At 43.2% G+C, this 18,198-nt stretch overlaps 1 protein-coding gene across 8 annotated transcripts in view; it reads right to left on the bottom strand.

The window, feature by feature from the left end:
- Nucleotides 1–18,198, bottom strand: part of YAP1 (Yes1 associated transcriptional regulator) — a 114,284-nt gene that overhangs the window by 91,175 nt on the left and 4,911 nt on the right. The window lies entirely within an intron of this gene.

Raw genomic sequence — 18,198 nt, 5'->3', positions numbered from 1 at the left:
TGAATGTTTTTCTTTCAAATTCAAACTTAATACAAATCAGTATCCAACTCACAAACTATTAACATTCTTCCACACCCTGGAATGGACAAAGCCCCTAAATAACACCAGCAGTCTGTATTCCTGCCTACAATGGGCATAAAAAAAAAAAACAAACAAAAAAAACTAAGTTACACTTGACAATCAAAACAGTCCTAAATTAAAACGGACCGTGAAGGAGAGATCCCCAAAGACATGGAAAATGTCTGATACTGCTATGCTGTGGCTCTGACAACAATTAAAAGCACTTCCCTCAGAAAGCTCTACAAAGCCCTTTTCTAGCTCTAAGGAATAATGACAGAACTCTCCCAGTTTGTGCTAGAAGACACACATGAAAAAGAGCTGGAAGCTTAAATCTCCAAATCCTTCTCTAGTACCTTTTTTACAGTTCAACAGATAATACACAAGTAGTGAAATGTTAGTATTTCCTCAAAGAGAACCAGGATTTCTCAAAATCAGTTTGCATTCTTACCAAAACCATACCCCAAAACTAATCACTGATTCTTTATCTAGAAAAGTCAGCCTTCTTGTGTCCAACTCCTTCACCTGCAAATATCAATTTTCCACCTTAATTTCTACTTAAATCCCTTCATGTCAGTGTTTAAGCTTTTTTACTTTCCATTTTCCTCCAGTTAAGTCCCAATAAGAAAAATCCCTCCTCTAAGTATATCCCTCTTGTTTCCCACATTACTAAGTGTTTTGCTTAGTGGTGGTGATTTATATAGTAAACTTAGTACACTTTATGCTAAATGGAAAATCACTGTAACTACATCACGTCGGAAAATACTTAGCTTGATATTTATATAAAGACCTGAGAATTCACATGAATTTTCTCATTTATCTTCACAGAATGTGAAAGCTGGGCAACTTCTTACAAATCACACATTCCAATCCACTACTTGTACAGAGGAGGAAACCAAGGTTCGGAAGTGGGTGACTCAAGCGGCCACTGGCCCATTACCGGGCCCTCCGGGTGTCTGAGACAGAGAGCTGAACTGACAGGCCTTTGCCTGGCAATATTGCGGGGAGGGGCGGGGGGGGTGCAGACTGGCAGGCAATCAGGGAACTGAAGTAAGAGGGAAAGGCTGTTAAACCAGAAGCAGGATTTTACTAAAATCACACACTGTAAAGTTATCAAACCATTCACAAATAGAGCGAAGTCAACAAAAGGATTCGGGACTTAGTACAGAATGAAAACCTGTCCGTCCTTGCAAACAACCAAAGACCACGCTGCCCCACAAACCCCTAACACGGCAACCTCTTCTTTTCCTGGGTCCCTGGCATGGCCTAGTCGGGGCGCTCGCGCTGTCTGAGGGTCAAGGAGATACCGGCTCACGCCTTCTCTAACTGCTCCCACACGCCTGCCTGCTCACGGAGGAGAGACCACGGGGCTCGAGATTCTTTTGTTACCGGAGCTGGAGCCTCCAGAAGGCAGCCAAACAGAGGAAACGGAGTCAGTATTTCTGAAACGACTAGCAAAAACAGTTACAAGCAATTCCCAACACTGGGTGGTGAGCAGTTTGTGTGTGCTGGCGATGTGCCCGCTCAGCGGGGGACCCGGTGAGGCTGTAAGTGACACCCCACTCCCTGAGCGCAAGGCCCACAGGAGGCCGACGAGGGGACTCCACTTCACACTTGGGGCCAGGAAAAATCTGGAAGACACTCTAGGAGAATTTGTATTTCATCTACATAGATTCTGAAAAGAGAGGTGCACAGGTGACGAAATCCAAAAAGCAGTTCCCAAAAGTCACCGTTGAGCGAAAGACAGAAATGTCTAAAATCTCAGTTTAGGCTGAAAACTAAGATATTTCTCTGAATTCTAACCGCCACAGCTCTGAAGCTCACTGCTTCACACAATCTAACTGTGAAACTCAAAAGGATTACTCAGCGATTAGGGAGCCATTTTTAACAGGCCTAATAATGTGGGGGACATCCTGCCACAACATTGTTCTTTTTCCTTTTAGTCTGTGCTGTTGACAGTCATGGGCTGTTTTGCATAAAGGGTTGGGGGAAGGGGAGACTGACAGAGACCCTAAGTTAGGAAATACTTATCTCTTATTATGTCCATGATAGAAAACCATCTCAAATATCCCACATTATTATAGCTCCAAATGTCAACACTTTCAAAGAACTTGAATTCAAAGCAGAATTCAAAGCAAAATAATTCTGATTTTATCAGATGATGCTTTCTTGAAATTAAAATTACAGGTACTGCAAAAATAAATAAAATAAAATTACAGGTAGGGCTAAAATCCATTTTTCTCCATGATTTAAAATTTTCCTGAAACTGAATCCAGAACAGTGGGAAAATGTTCTTTATAAGGTGGAGAATATTGTGGAACAATGCCTAAATTTTTTAAGACATCGCGCTATAATACAGAAAACCTACTAAGTTTTAAAAGTTTGACACCAAAGAGCAGAAAGGATGTAAGAATCACAAATTAGAAATGCCCTGACGATAAAACCGCTATTAATTTTATCCCGAGCAGAATGAAGTTCACTCGTCCTCACTTCATTACTGCTGTTATCTAATCAAATATAATTTCCAACATTCAATTAACTCAGTTTCACACAGATGACCAAAAAACACAAATGAGTCCATTTTACTTTCTATCACCATTAAAAAAAAACCCAACACTCTAGACAGAGAAAAGAGGTCTTCACAGGTAAGCCATGAATTTATGTAAATCCCCAAAAGGAACTCCTCTCAAACACAGACTACAGGTGTCAGGGTCGCACACACTGAACCGCAGTTCCTTTGACAGGCAGCTGCCAGCATCTGCTCCCTGGAGCCTGAGCAACAGGTCTGGAGTCCTGCCTCTAAGACTGACCTGAGTGTGCGCAACTACAAGGGGGCGGGGACTGGGGGGAGTCACCGTATTCTTGGACGCTGAACAGTTTCCTGAAAACCCCGAAACCAGCTTCTATCGTGTATCCGGTCTTGGGTTTGCACGGACAGCAGTCCTGAACGCTCGCTGCGTGCAGGGCGGGGGCCGCAGTGAGCGCTGGCCTGTCATCACCAACTCACTCAGCAACTCTGCCATGATGGCTTCAAATTGCAGGCCTGAGGAAATGCTCCAGAAATAGCTGCTCTTTTTTCTTGTAAGCCTCATCACAGACCTAATACAACTCCACTACCAAAAATGGAGGGATCACCAAGGACCTTTTTCCTTTTTTTTCCAAGTCCAGAGAACAACTAGGGATATCCTGCTAACCACATTACTCATTTTGGGAGTATGAATCACAGGGCTAAGATCTGATTCACTGTTTCAATTCAACTTTTAGATAACACAGATTACAATGGATTAAACGCATTTTTATAACTGCCCAATTTCACGAAGAGGAAGAAGAGCAGCTACGTTTATAGGCCTTTCAAAAAAGGGATACAGACTAGGTTCTCAAGTTAAATTGTTTGAGAACGTTTTCATGAACTCCCCGTGAGGCAGTGCTCCCCGAGTGTTCGTTCATATGCTACCTGGAGCCTACACGATACACTGTGGTCACAGAACATCATCAACGTTCTGACGTCGCTGTGAGGACTCGCCTCCCTCGCTGCCTTGTTTATGCATTTTTACACACATACCCATGTTTTAACTTGATAGTTCAGACAACTCACCAGTCGGTAAATTCAACCAACAAAAACTCAACCAACAGCCAATCACTAAAGTCAGATGCATGGGCTGTAACAATGGAGACTGCATTCGGGTAGGGAAAGGAAGCAACACTGTAATTAAGCCAAACACAAGGCAGCGCGAGGAAATCCAGGCTCCGCTTGATCTGCGGCCGTTCTCCACGTGGGTTCACGCCTAAGTTCATCTAAAGCTCAGTAACTCCGAATGAGACGGCTTTTTGATAAAATACAAGAGGCAAGTTTTAGAGGATGAGGAGCATTACACTTTAATTGGAATCCATGGTCTTGAACACAAACCCTCAAGTGGAACCAAAAAGCCCATGTTCTAACCCACTGGATGGTTTCAAAATAATGGCTGATCTGATGGTATCCCAAAAGGAAACACCTATCACCTCGTATTATTCACAAAACATGACATTTTATTGAACAGTATAAACTTTTCCCGTGAAATTATGTTCCACCCTCAGCTGTGGTTTTGTTGGCTGGTTGGTTGGTTGGGGTTTTTTTGGCCTCAGATGATAATTCACCCATCCTGAAGATTATTTTTTAAAACGTCCCATCAAGTGTGGTAGACAGGAAGCGCCGGCGGCAATACCCCGCGGCGCCTCCCAAGTAGCAGGCTCCTCCCCACACCCCCGGTCAGGGCTGACCTTGTTCAGAGCTTAGGCGACAGCACGCAACCTGGCAACACTATGGGAGCGGACACCTTCGCCCTGCGGGTTCCCACTCACCTGGAAGGAGAGCTCTGGGCGCCAGGAGGGCACGCGAGCCCGGCGACGGCCCTCGACCCTAGTGCACACACCTCAGCAGGAAGACCACCGTGCTGGCCCCTTGCTCCTGGACTTCAAGCCACCACGACCGCGAGAAACCCTGGATGACTGCTCCCGCTTGCACGCCGGCGGCGGCTGCGTGGCCGACTGGGAGAGCTGCGCCGCGGGCCCCCATTCCAGCTCCTTCCTCCCAAAGCGCGGCGAGCGCGGTTTCCGGGTGGAACTCAGAGCACTGCGCTCCAGCAGAACTGCCATTAACAACGTGAACATCGGGCAGGGCAGCCCCCTGAGCGCCCACTGCGGCTCCGCCGCGATCTCCCGGGTTGGGGGTTTCAAGCCCCGCGTCCGGCTCTGCGCGTCTGGTTCTGCGCTGACAGCCGGGTGGGGGGAGGCCTGTCAGGGATTCTCTCTGCCCCTCCCCCACGCGTGCGGGCTTTCTCGCCCCCTCTCTCAAAATACATAAACATTTAAAAAAATAAATAAAACGCTGGAGTGTTTCAAAAAACAAAACTTAGTTTCCACACTAACTTAAAACGATGATAGGCAGAATATTAGATTTTATCATTTATTTTAATAAAGTTGATTGGTAAACAAGTACTCAAATGTTTATTTCGATTTGGTAACATAAAAGAGATGCAACCATGTGATTCTGCTTGTCTAAAATGAATTCTAAAGTTTAATTTAAAAAAATTCTTGGGGCACCTGGGTGGCCTTGGGTAAGCAGCCAAATCTTAGTTCTAGCTCAGGCGGTGCTCTCATGGTTTCATGAGTTCGAGCCCCAGGCTGGGCTCTGTGCTGACAGCGTGGAGCCCTTGGGATTCTCTAGCTCTCTCTCTCTCTCTGCCCCTGCCCCCACTCTCTCAAAATAAATAAAATTTAAAAAAATTTTTTTAATTCTTTAAATTTCTGAAAGAACATGTTTCATTTATCAGCAGCTTCCCTATGCAACTTTATGAAGTAAAAAAACTGGGGGCGCCTGCCTGACTCAGTCGGAAGAGCATGCAACTCTTCATCTCAGGGTCTAAATTCGAGCCCCACATGGGGTATAAAGATTACTTAAATTTCAAAAAATTAAAAGTAAAAAATTGTAACTTCTTACACCATATTTTACTATTAATTCTATTTGTGCAGCATATAAAATAATGTACGAAAAAGGGTTTGTATTCACTTTGCATGATGCTAATAAAGTTTACTTGGTAAACAAATGAACAGGAAGCTAAATTTAAACAGTATGAGAAAAATGAAAACAAACCCTTTCTTTTTTTTTTTTAATTTTCTTTTTTTTCTTTTTTTTTTTTTTTTAAATTTTTTTTTTCAACGTTTTTTTATTTATTTTTGGGACAGAGAGAGACAGAGCATGAACGGGGGAGGGGCAGAGAGAGAGGGAGACACAGAATGGGAAACAGGCTCCAGGCTCTGAGCCATCAGCCCAGAGCCTGATGCGGGGCTTGAACTCGCAGACCGCGAGATCATGACCTGGCTGAAGTCGGACGCTTAACCGACTGCGCCACCCAGGCGCCCCGAAAACAAACCCTTTCAACTAGCATTTTCTCAGTGTCAAAAAAAAACAAATCTTAAGATACCGTGCAACATCAAAATAAACTTTCAAAATGCATACAGAACAGAATTGTACTAGAAAACATTCACGTAATGGGCAATCCTCACTTTTAAAGCATTTTTTTTTCAAGCAGTGAATAAAACCTAACCTTTTCTTTGAATTATCTTTTTAATGTTTATTTATTTGAAGGAGAGAGAGAGAGAGAGAGAGAGAGAGAGAGACAGCGTGAGCAGGTGAGGGGCAGAGGAGACAGAGAATCTGAAGCGGGCTTCAGGCTCTGAGCTGTGAGCACAGAGCCAGACATGGGGTTTGAACCCACGATCCTGGTGTGTGAGATCATAACCTGAGCTGAAGTCAGACCCTTAAACCGACTAAGCCACCCAGGCACCCCTAGAACGAAACCATTTAATGATTTTTTCAAGTGTTATGATATTGGAACTGGGGTTTTTTTTTTTAATGCCCAAAGTCAGAGTACAGATTTAACCACCATCAATAGGTTCATTTTGATGAAGAGGGGGGGAGTCTTTTTTTTTTAATGTTTACTTAGTTTAGAGAGAGAGCGAGAGTGTGAGTGTGTGTGTGTGTGTGTGTGAGAGAGACAGAGAGAGAGAGAGAGAGAGAGCAGGGGCGGGGCAGAGAGAGAGAGAGACAAAGATCAGAAGCAGGCTCCAAGCTCTGAGCTGTCAGCACAGAGCCCAACACAGGGCTCGAACCCACGATCCTGATGTGTGAGATCATGAACTGAGCTGAAGTCTGACACTGAACTGAGCCCCCCAGGCGCCCCAGGAGGGAGTCTCTTAACGATGCAAAGGCCATTCAAGAGAAGGGCAAACCTTTTGGCTGCTCCCAGAAAACCTGTCTGCAGCTCAGTGTGGACTCCGCACGCCTACGCACGGAGTTGAAAACGCTAACTGCGTGGAGCACTACATGAGTATGCCTCTTCAGGGCCTCACTGCCTATTACCTCTCCCCTGGACCCCCCAGAGCAGTCTTCCCACTGGGATCACTTTTCCAACAATGGAATTTTATTTCTTCATCACTGAATTCTAAACCAGTCAAATATTCATTGTCCATGGAACAAACTTGTAATAACCTGAAGTACAACCATTATTCATTCATATCCAGAAAACATGCAGAATTTTTTTAGGAGTCCTAGTTATTTGAGTGTAAGAAGAGCCTCAAACTTACAAAATTAACTTCAGAATATAGAAACTAAATGCTCTCCATCTTCTTAAGATGGAGTTGAAAAGCCACTGTAATTATGCAGGGACCACAGACACTAATGAAGCTAGGGAGCAGCAGACTCTGCGATCCACGAGCAGTCTAAGTGAGGCCATCCGTCAGCCAACACATCCAGAGCTATATGCACGTGCTGACCAAAGAGGCAAGGTCTGCCCTCAGTGAGCCTCCGAGCAGGCAGCCTCAGCGGTTTCTCCAGTGAGAGAGTTAGCAGCGAAAGGGCAAACAGGATCCCTTTCAAGAAAGGGGAGACTTGAGACCCACCCTGTCCCAACCCCAGGGCGGGACCCAGCGAACCCTCAAAAACGACGCCTGCTACATAAAACCACTCGGCGGGTGTTTATGGAATCAAGAGACCTCTGAGCGCATAAATTGAATTCAAAGACAAGAGCAGGAGAAAGAAACTATTAACTATGTGAACGCACGCGCCCCAACACACACCATCCAGAACCAAGCGGGTCTGTTCTGGGAAAAGAAGTGGAGGTAATCAGACTACTGAGAGATGACGCTGTGCAAATTCCTACCCACGGCGTGATGGACACTAACTGGAAACTTCATAGACAGGTACGCAAGAGCGGGGCTCTGTCTTCGTACACAGAAGACAGTACTGTTAATTTTCCACATTACCGTCTAGTAACCGAGTTTATTCTGTCCCCAATAAGAAGAGATCTGTACCAGTCCTAACAGGAAAGTCTGCACACCCTCTAGCTGGGAGGGGTTAAAAGTGATCCTGTTACATCACCTGGAGCCCATCCAAACTACACGACTTCGGAAACAGAACCTGTATCAGTCTGAACATGTGTAGAGGAAAAACAGAAACATCTGTAGTTTGGCCAACTCTTCCCCAGAGGTTTGCTTTTTGTTTTGTTTTTTTTTAATTGGGGAAAAGAAAGTTATGCAAGAGAGTTCAGTAAATTTTAACTGTGACCCCCACCAATGCTAGGGATTAGTTCCACCCAGGTCTCAGAAATCTCATTTAGCTCATTTCCCACCTTAGCCTACGGCTTGATGTACTTCCTCAGTCTACATACTTAACTAACATGTAATGATTCTGTTCCATTCTTCTGTGCCATTCATTTTAAGACCTTTTACTACCCAGAACTGCCCATTTTTTTGGTATCATTATAACTCTCTTCTCCAATGGCTAGAGGGCTCTGGTCTGGTTTTGCATCGGTCATTTATGATTTTATGTGGTTTTATTAAAAATAAATGAAATTTATGGGGCGCCTGGGTGGCGCAGTCGGTTAAGCGTCCGACTTCAGCCAGGTCACGATCTCGCGGTCCGGGAGTTCGAGCCCCGTGTCGGGCTCTGGGCTGATGGCTCAGAGCCTGGAGCCTGCTTCCAATTCTGTGTCTCCCTCTCTCTCTGCCCCTCCCCTGTTCATGCTCTGTCTCTCTCTGTCCCAAAAATAAATAAAACGTTGAAAAAAATAAATAAATAAATAAAATAAATGAAATTTAAAAAGGGACACCTGGGTGGCACAGTCAGTTGAGCGTCCGACTTCCGCTCAGGTAATGACCTCACGGTTTGTGGGTTTAAGCCCCCCAGTGGGCTCTGTGCTGACAGTGCAGAGCTGCTTCAGCTTCTGTCTCTCCCTCTCTCTCTGCCCCTTCCCACTTGTACGCCATGTGCTCTCTCAAAATAAACAAACATGAAAAAAAAAAAAAAGATTTTATGCAGTTTTTTAAAAAAGTTTGCTTCCTCTTTTTCCACTAAGGACTTCTATACGTAATCAAGGCAGAGGCTGTTCAAATTCCATCAACGCCTCAGACACTACTGTGGGTGAATCCATTCAAAATTAAATCCCGTTGGGGCGCCTGGGTGGCTCAGTGGGTTGAGCGTCCAACTTCAGCTCAGGTCACGATCTCACGGCTTGTGAGTTCGAGCCCCGCACCCGGCTCTGTGCTGACAGCTCAGAGCTGGGAGCCTGCTTCAGATTCTGTGTCCCTCTCTCACTCTGCCCCTCCCCCGCTCATGCGTGTGCACGCACACGCTCGCACGCTCTCTCTCTCTCTCATAAACATTAAAAAAATAAAAATAAAAGTAAACCCAGTTTTCATGAAATTATAACTACTTACACTCCCATAGTTATATCACAAGTAGAAAATACTCTATGTTGTTTTAGGACATATACAAGGGTCTACTGAAGAATGAGCACTTAGGCAAAGCTAACACCCAAACTAACTCAAAGCCAAGTTATGTACGTCTGGGGCTAACCTACATAAGTACGCCAAGAACATCTAATCAATCTAGATATGCACAAATATTCCCATTATCCTACCACTGTCTACACCAATGCAAACCAGGCATGGCCCCACTGTCACATACAGGAATAGGAAATCAGGCCTCCAGTGCTTCTGCCCCACACATTATTTCAGAATCCAAGCCTCTGAACAAAACTCACACAATGCGCAACGCCAACTCAGCTGTCCAAGTATACAGTCCCACCTTTAGGAAAATCTAACACATTAGGATGTAAACTAGCAAAACCATCATTAAACGAGACAAAGGCAATTGATCACATGCCTAGTAAAAGCATGTAATTAAGTATTCATTAAAAAGTGATCCGGGATATTGAGGTCAAATCATATGAAACTGTCAGTCATCATTGTTCTGGGCTTAGAAACGTGGCACCTTTACAGAGTCGACCTAATAATTACAAATTGGATTCACAAAACTTCATTTTACATACAACTTTTTATTTTTTCATTATTATTTTTTATTTGAGAGAGAGTGGGTGTGCAAGCATGAGCAGCGGAGGGGCAGAGAGACAGAGAGAGAATTCCAAGCATGCTCCACGCTGTCAGCACAGAGCCTGACACGGGGCTCGATCCCACGAACCGTGAGATCATGACCTGAGCCGAAATCAAGAGTCTGACACTCAACCGAATGAGCCACCCAGGCGCCCCAACGTAAAACTTTAAAAAAAACTACTGCACGCTCCCCCCCTCCCTGGCCCAAGCAGGAGATGGAAAACTTATGTTACAGAAAGAGGGACCCAGAGACTCTGGATTCAGACACTCGCAAAGCACAACCAAGAAGGGAGAAAACCCCGCAGGCCCCAAACTGTTCTGTCCTCAAATGCTGGTGGTGGGCATTCACACACATCACCATCAACTGTCTGCTGGGGAGGGACTGGCAGGTGTTTATCTGGAGAAACCAGCCACCACAGGAGAACCTAACTAGATACTGACAGGCAGGCCCAGGTGGTCCCAGCTCTCTCCCTCTACAGTGAAGCCCACTTAAGAAATAAAAGCAGATGAAAATTTAAAAAGAAACATCCACCATACTCAGACAAAAAAAGAAAAAAAAAGAAAAAAACCACACCCACTATAAAATCGTCAGAGAGATATTACTACACGCATGAAATTAAGAATGGCATGTCATTACAAACAACAAAGGAACAATGAGTGCAGCAAAAGAATCTCTGGAAATTAAGAATGATAAAGAGCTTTTTGGGAAAAGACAAAACAATGATTAAAAAATTAAAAGCTAAGTGAAAAGGAATCCTCCAGAAGACATAACTAAAGGATAAGTGAAGAAATACAGAGAAAAGACAAGATAACTAAAGAGTTATTTTGATTAGCAGGAATTCCAGAAAAAGAAAACAGAACCGACTGGAAGAAGTTATCCAAGAACTTAATGAGAGAAAGCTTTCCCAGGACCAGAGGGCAGTTCAGACAATTCACCACACACACATCTTCAAGGGGCACATTCACACTGGAGACTGACTTTCCAAGCCATGAAATATTTACAGTGAATAAAAAAAGGCACATACCAAGGCATATCTTGAAGTTCAAGATTCCCCGCCCGCCCCCCCCCCCCGCCCCCGGCAAAAAAAAAAAAAAAAAAGAAATAAAAATACTAAAATCCCTGTGTTGGGCTCTGCACTGAGCGTGGAGCATGCTTAAGATTCTCTCTTTCTCCCTGTGCCCCTCTCCCCAGCTCTCATTCTCTCTAAAATAAAAACTAAAAAATAAAACAAATACACACCACTGAAATCCCCAAAGGAGGCAAAATGGGTTGAACTGTTCAATAACAAAACAGGAAGCTAAACTAAAATGGAGCATGGCCTTCAAAACTCCAAGAGAAAATACCTTACCTACAACCTAACTGCCCACCAAATGTTGACAGAAGTATTTTTAGACATAAAGGATCTCAATGCAGTTACCTACCATGTACCCCTTTCCTCAGGAAACTCCTCAAGGATGAGCCAATTCTAGGAGTGAGCAAACCAAGGAAAGTGGGAAAGAGAGAACCCAACCCTGAAGGGCAATACGGGAACCTCAGGAGGACAGAACGGAGCAGCCAGTCCAGAGCAGGGGCACAGAGCCCTCAGGTCTGTTTCCAATGGGGCAAAACACCAACGAAAATACTAACGAAGAAACCAGGCAATGAACAATTCCAAGAAAATATCAAAGGTGTTCAGAAACTCCTATATAGCGCAAAGGGTCTTAAGAACAAACTTACACAGGGGCGCCTGGGTGGCTCAGTCGGTTAAGCATCCGACTTGGGCTCAGGCCACAATCTCACTGTCCGGGAGTTTGAGCCCCTCGTTGGGCTCTGTGCTGACAGCTCAGAGCAGCCTGGAGCCTGCTTGAGATTCTGTGTCTCTTCTCTCTCTCTGCCCCTGTCCCTCTCATGTTCTGTCTCTCGCTCGTTCTCTCTCTCAAAAATAAACATTTAAAAAAAAATTGTTTTAAGAAAAAGAAAAAGTTACACAAATGACTGTGAGGATTAAGCAACGGATTTTAGGGGATGCAGAAATTTTAAGGACAGCAGTGGGGCACATTTTATAAGTAAGGAGTTTTCTTACATATGTGAGGAGGGAACAGATCTCTAAGGAGTTCCAAGTGTTTGCCTCTGGAGAATGCAAGCCAGAGATAAAGAAAAGTGGGCTAAGGCGCCTGGGTGGCTCCGTCTAAGCGTCTGATTCTTGGTTTCAGCTCAAGTTCGTGGGTTTGAGACCCTCATTGGGCTCTGAGCTGACAGTGTGGAAGCCTGCTTGGGATTCTCTCTCCTTCTCTCTCTCTCTCTCTCTCTGCCCCTCCCCCACTTGAGCTCATAAATAAATAAATAAATAAATACTTAAGAAAAGAAAAGTGGGCGAGAAATGCCTTTTTTTCTTTATTAACCTTATATTACTAAGAGATTTTCTAATTCTACGTATGTGTTCCTCCACTAAAAGTTAAATATCAAAATATATACTTAGATATGAGACTCCCCGTGGTAGAATCTAGGAGTTTCCGCCCCTACTTTCCCCTTTCCTGAATTTTCCAATTCTCTCTAATGAACACGCATTACTTTTATAATAAAACAAACACCTTGGGGCGCCTGGGTGGCGCAGTCGGTTAAGCGTCCGACTTCAGCCAGGTCACGATCTCGCGGTCCGTGAGTTCGAGCCCCGCGTCGGGCTCTGGGCTGATGGCTCGGAGCCTGGAGCCTGTTTCCGATTCTGTGTCTCCCTCTCTCTCTGCCCCTCCCCCGTTCATGCTCTGTCTCTCTCTGTCCCCCCAAAAATAAATAAACGTTGAAAAAAAAAAATTAAAAATAAAACAAACACCTTACTAAAAATCCACGAAATCAGACGCACCGGGAAGAAGAGGAAGGACAGTTTTGTAAGTATAAAAGAAAACCCCACACTCCTGCTCGCACGGAGAGGGAGAGGAGTCCCCACGTCCCCTCCTCCCGGGTGGCAGGGTTTAGATCAGCTCATCATCACCAGCCCTTACAGGCCCTTCAGCACACGTGATGAGGTAAATTCCAAACAACTCTGTGGTCCACACTCGGTTCTGTGGGAGCACCCTGAGTAAAAAAAGCCATCTTTACTCCAAACCCCACACCAAAAGATCTATGCCAAAAAGCACATCTCTCTTAATGCACTTATTGGTCTCAGACAGCCTTTACCCTAAAGACAAACAAAAACCCTGCTCACTGTAGGTTAAGCAAGCAACTGCAAGAGGAAAAATGGAGCTTCTAACAACATGTACCCTCAGTGCTCCCCAATCACAACGCCACTGAGGAATTTGCTAAGTCCAGTGATACGGCACCCGTGCAGAGGGAGACGTGCCGGCCGCAGCCGGATAAAGCTGAAAATGTCGGTATTTTCAGAATCCCTAGCTGCAGTATTTTGTTAAGTTTCCACGTTATTCAGAGAAACATCTGATCAACTGATGCTACGAAAGGTTATGATTCTTCTCATGCTAAGAGCCGAACAAGGATTAAACTACTGACCACTTTTTCTGGTCTAAAACATTAAGGGGAAAAAGCAAAAGGACCATTGTGATTTAAACCAAACTTCTTTGTTTGCTCTTAGCAGGGGTCAAGCCCTCCGCAGACAGAAGCGCTCCCCCCCCCCCCACCCCACTACTTGCTCCCGGGGACACCCGGTGCCGCAGGACCAGGACACAATTCTTCTCCCTAACAACAGCGATGTCCCTTCAGGGCCTGAAGCTCCGGTTCACCCCAGAACCCGGGGCCCCTTCTGTAAGAACCGCTGGCGAACCGCACAGCTCGTCAGGCCTCTCGCCTCCCTTTAGCCAATGCCACTCAACCGTTATTCAACTTTCGAGCCGTAATTCGTGACTAAACTATAGTATTACTGAAGGCAGCAAATTAAGTATAAATAATCTTAAATCTTGAACTGATTTTTAAAAGGACTTCACTTGGTTTTGCTTTAAGTCTGAACTTCAGTTTTTGACAACTAAAAGGTCAGGCTTAAAACGTGCCTGTCTCCAAAAACCTTAAGGTAAAAAGCAATTCAGATTTATGCTAGCAATAGTATTTCACGTTACACTGTGTTCCTGACTATGAAGTGAAACTTACTACTCTACGTTACTTATGGGGACTGATCTCAAGATTTCAAAAACACTTTTTCTTCAGTTTCAACTATTCAAACGCTACCTACCTTTTTTTTCTTAAGTGAATTAATACGAGGCTTTTGGCAAGGAGTATTTTTTTGAATGCTGTTTTTTATAGAAAATTAGCCTACCATCTTGCAGCCAATTGGGAGTTTGCTGTATTTCACAGCTGGCTTGTTAATGATCTTTCTTAGTTCACACAAAAACTGCTCATTATTCTCCTCAGGAAATAAACTAATCTCTATGTTCTATTTACTCTGTCACATCCGCTACCTCCAAAGTGTTTTTCTTCTGCCCCTGTACTCAACGAGGTCTCCAGTTTTTCCGCGTAAACCCCACAGCCTTTCTTCCCTGGATGGCCACCTACTGAGCAGAGGGTGGGGACACACTCCCGTCTCCCTCCTCCACCACCAGGGAGCAGGACAGAGAAGCAGGACAGAGGGATGGGCAGACATCGGCCCTCCCCTCACAGAGAAAACACTCTGTGACTGCAGTTTGAGGGCTTTGTTTTTGTTTTGTTTTTGCAGCTCAATTGACATTTAATGGCAATATTCCAGGCTCTTCATTTTTTAATGGGAAATCATTGGGTCACACTTAACATATCAAGAAACCAGAAAACAGAACAGCCTTATTCTTTATGAAGCTGTTCCTTTGAAAAACATCTCAGCTTTATTATGGTAACCATATATATTATGCTTTTAGTCTTCTACTGGGGGAGGGTGCTGAGAATCGGGGAAGCAAACATCAAATTATAGTAGGAAAGGGTTTAATTCATCTCATTTAACTGATACATTTCTGAGGTAGCTTTAAATAGGGCAGTGGAACATTCACTCCTGAAATAACACATAGCTAAAAAAAAAAAAAAAAAAAAGGAAGAAAAAGAAAAAAAGGAACAAACCAATTACAGTTACCAATAACATCTGCAAGGCAAGTTCATTTAATCTTGGAATACTGGCTGTTTGAAGATCTCCAGAAAAATACCTTCTTAAAACTGTGGATTAAGATACTCAATATAACTTTTGGGGCACCTGGGTGGCTCAGGGCCTTGAGTGTTAGACTCTTGATTTCGGCTCAGGTGATGATCTCTTGGGTTCGTTGGTTCAAGGCTCACTTCGGGCTCTGAGCTGAGTGTGGAGCCTGCTTGGGATTCTGTCTCTACCTCTCTCTGGCCCTCCCCTCACATGTTCGTTTTCTCTCTCTCTCTCTCACTAAATACATACATACATACATACATACATACATACATACATACATACTTAAAAAACCAGGTAATGTAACTTTTAATCAAATCACAGCCACAAGAAACCTTGAACCTTCAAGGACTAAAAACACTGCCCAATTATTCAGAAAATGACAAGTAATATAAATGAAACAAAACGACCTTTAAAAATTAGAATGTTATTAAAACAATGAAACTCACAAACTTTTACGATCACTTTATCAAATTTCTAAAATCATAATTCCACGCGGTACGTTATATACAAGAAATTTTTTGTAACTATTACCATTAGTAGTTACACGGTATTAGATTCAATAAAATAAAATGTGAGAAGTAAAAACACTCCTTGTAAACAACCAGACATGTTATAGAATACTAATTCAGGAAGTTATTCAGCAGCTTATAAAGAAATAGGAAGTTGTTGACCACCTACTTGAAGAACCATTTCCTGTAGGAAAACTCTAAGACAGCTGAAGAAGGCAGCAATTCTCAGAGTAACACAGACCAACGATTCCTGTACAATAAAAGCTCAATATACAATGTTGAAGAAATTAGTTTTAAAACCGTTACCTCGGCAGCACAAATATTACATAAAACATAGACTGAGCTTTCCCACCATCCTCACAATCACGCCAGAGCCCGAACGCGTGTTGCTGTAAGAGTAGCAGCTACTGCACTGGTCGCGCTTGTCGAGCGAAGATCGCTCTTCTCCGGAACAGCTCACTGCGCTATGGGAGGGTGGGGGTCGGGGGGGCTCAAATCTGCAATGATCAATCCTTCAGTAATTATCCTGCCTTGAGACTAAAGGCCAAGTGACTTCAAAAAGTCATTCATCTATGATCACAAGGCAACAATTAGTTTCCAAAGTCAACACTTCTAAGTTTTCAATCAAATTACATCACCTTCCATGTTTGAACCATTCATAGTCAGATTTCTTCAGGCCAAGTATAAATCTCAATCAATTATGTACTTTGTAACTTGAAAACATCAAAACTAGGATAAAAATGAACTTGGACAACAGCAACTTGGCTCCAAAAGCTTCATTTATCATCATCTTTGACTCACAGGACAGATTAATCCCTTTACCTGCACGGTACACCAAAGTAAGTTGTTTATTATGGCAACTCATCCAACCCAGGACATCATGAAAGGAGCTAAGAACTGGATGTGAACTAACTTTTTATAACTTCTTCAAATTACATATTGGTGTAAAGCAGACACTCTTTAAAAGAACATAAAATTTTATAAGCCCACAGGACCTATCTTCCACAAACCAATGCTTAGGGGCCCTCGATACAATTCCTGACAAGTACCAATTAATTCATGATTTGCCCGCTTTTACTGGGAAAGATCTACCTCTCAGAAAAAATCCTGTATTTCTGAAAGGTTTGATAGGAGAAAATTATTCCATGGAGTCCCAAACGCTCACGTTTCGTATCATATAATAAGCCCAAGTTCACTTCCATGGGAGAGACCCTCAAAAATCTTGAACAATCATGTTTGTTTGTTTTTTAATTTTTCTTTTTTTTTCCATTCAAGAACAATCATGTTTTCTCTCTTTTTTTTCTTTTCCGGGTAAGCTTCTCTCCACTCCTACAACCATTTTTCATACGGCATACCTTTCCATATTATTTTGGACTGGTTTACCATCCCTACAGACCCATTCAATTGCGGTATTTAGGGTGGTGTGGTGTATCTGCATATATCCCTCCTTATCATATCTTTATCAATATCGTTAAGAGACGTATTTCTTCCCAAAGAAAAATACATTGGAAACTTTTAAAAATAAATGTATAGAATAATTCTTTCAGCTCAAAGTAACTGAAAATGTAGGCAGATGTCACCTATAAGCAATTACTACAAGATACAAAAGACTAAGATGAGCATAAATGTTGCTCTTTAAAAAAAACCTTATACTTTTAGCTACAGCATCAATTAAAGACAGGAGACAAGCAGGCTATGAAGTGCTGAAAAGAAAAAACAAAAAAAAAACAAGAAACAACTCCCCGGGTCAGCACATGACCCAGCAGGGAGAGGTTCAGAAAGTATAGCTTTTCTGTTTCCTTGTAACAACTTGGTTTGTTTCCATTCCTTCTCCCTTCAAGATGCATCCCTCCCAGCTAGCAGCTCTTTCAATCATTTACTTCGGTCGTCCATCTTGCTCATGCAGATGAGTTTGCCAGACTTGTGTGTACTTTCCAGTCTCAGGCCCTTTGTTGTTCTGGTTGAAACCTGACCCTTTGAAACGGATACCAGGACACCAGAAAACGAATTTTAAAAGGAAATATATTACAGGAAAGGGGGGCAAAAAAAGAGTAGAAACTTCTCAAGATCTAACTTCTTTCTCTGCTCTTCTAAACAAGCAGGTCTCAAAACCCTATCTTACATTACCAACAACCCCACCCTGAAAGACAAACAACATAAAATACTAAGACTCACACAATAAAACAGTATCACTAATTGTATTATCTGAGCTAATAAATAAATGTTACATTTGTCTTAGGAGGAGGTCGTCAAGACAGATCTCCATCAAAACTTAAAGGATCGTTTCTCACTTTATTATGTCAATCTGATCAACAACTTTTTTAAAAACATCGATTTCAGTTTATAACATGCACCAATAAGCCAGATAAAAATAGAAAGGTTTTACCTACAAATTCAAAGCGAAAAAGGATAAAATTCTATTTTGACCTCTTCGGACTTAAAGAAATATTGCCATTCTGTTAATGACAAAAGGGCTCATAAAAATAAATAGTAGCCTTGTTTTTGTTTTCCCAGAAGAGAAGGATTTTGTTTTGAGGTACTGCTACCTTGAATGAAGTTTGCCACGGAGTGACTGTGTCCAACAGGAAAAAGTGAACTTCTCTTTACATGGGGGGGGGGGG

Source organism: Leopardus geoffroyi, chromosome D1, assembly GCF_018350155.1.
Source record: "Leopardus geoffroyi isolate Oge1 chromosome D1, O.geoffroyi_Oge1_pat1.0, whole genome shotgun sequence".
Lineage (NCBI taxonomy): Eukaryota > Metazoa > Chordata > Mammalia > Carnivora > Felidae > Leopardus > Leopardus geoffroyi.
This window is presented reverse-complemented; position numbering and strand designations above follow the sequence as displayed.